At 36.7% G+C, this 1299-nt stretch overlaps 1 long non-coding RNA gene across 1 annotated transcript; it reads left to right on the forward strand.

Annotated features, from left to right (window-relative positions):
* Positions 1-309: 309 nt before the first annotated feature.
* Positions 310-1299, forward strand: LOC107681671 (uncharacterized). Its single transcript, XR_001633285.1, has 3 exons — positions 310-536; positions 698-1011; positions 1239-1299. It is a non-coding gene; the product is annotated as an uncharacterized LOC107681671 (long non-coding RNA).

The following is a 1299-nucleotide window of genomic DNA, read 5'->3' on the forward strand; positions in this document are numbered from 1 at the left end:
TGGCCACTGGGTTTTCACCCGCTGAATCTGTCAATTTCAAATGGATGGATCAGCACGGAAATTCTTTGACTAATTTCATCCAGTACCCCACAGTAGGAACTGGAAACAAGATGTTGAAAGTCAGCCATATAACTGTTAATGAAGCAGAATGGAATCAAAGTAAAATTATATGTGAAGCAGGACACCCGCCAGGAAAAGTCACAGAAACATTCACAACAGGTAACAACAGACATTAACAGGATGAACGTTAAATTAAACTGTTGAGGTATACCGTGAAATTTTAAGTTTGCAAAATGTCAGTTGTCCTTCACATATTTTTGAGGATTTCTATCCCAAGAAGATCGATGTACAATGGAAAGTGAATAATACCAACAGCATGAGCCAGCTAAAACTGGAAAGCAAACTGAATGATACAGGTCATTACACAGCATACAGTTTTTATGAAGTCAGCAGAGAGAATTCGGATGTGAATACTCAGTATACCTGTGAGGTCACACACCGGGGAAAACAGTTTACCACAACAGCATACTTCAAAGGTAAGCCATCTAATGTCGATTTGCTCTCTCTAGTTCATGCTTTGATTTCTATTTCAAATTCACACAAAGATACACTCCTTCAAACTAATCCCAGTTCACATATATACACATTAATCCAAATTTACAGATGAAGAAATATTTACTTTCTTACTCCCTTGTAGCTAAATTTGCACTGACACTGAAGCCACCAATTCAGAGAGAAATATTTGTAAAAAATGAAGTTGTCTTGGAAGCTGTTGTTTCTGGAGATATAAAAGATACAGTGGAAAAAGCTTGCCATGCTCAGTGAAAGAAGCTAGAATCGATGTGAAACCAGGAACAGTCAAGTTTTCTAATGACATTTCACAGTCTATAAAAAAACACAATGTCACTGTTGACACAAAGAAATGGTTTGATGGTGAAATGGTCACCTGCACCACCAGTGACACAAATAATAACAGAGACATCAAGCAGACGATCCGTTTTCATAAAGGAGGTAAGTCAGTCTAAAACTTATAATTACCTTTGTGGCTCTATGTGCAGTTATAGATGCTGAAAGGTTGTAAACAATTTTATTGCCTGGAAAAAAATTGTATTGCCTGCAAGACCATCTGAAAGGCTTTCGCTGTCAAAAAGATTAGACTGGCTTGATACACTATTGCTATATATTATTATCTGATTTTCTGTTTGTTTAATAAAGCTTTATCACTTCCTCCAATTCAGATGAAAAGAAACCAAGTGTTACCATTTACAAACCTGATAGTAACGTCACAGATCCTGTCTC

The sequence above is a fragment of the Sinocyclocheilus anshuiensis genome, unplaced genomic scaffold (assembly GCF_001515605.1).
Source record: "Sinocyclocheilus anshuiensis isolate Anshui unplaced genomic scaffold, SAMN03320099.WGS_v1.1 scaffold24157, whole genome shotgun sequence".
Classification (NCBI taxonomy): Eukaryota; Metazoa; Chordata; class Actinopteri; order Cypriniformes; family Cyprinidae; genus Sinocyclocheilus; species Sinocyclocheilus anshuiensis.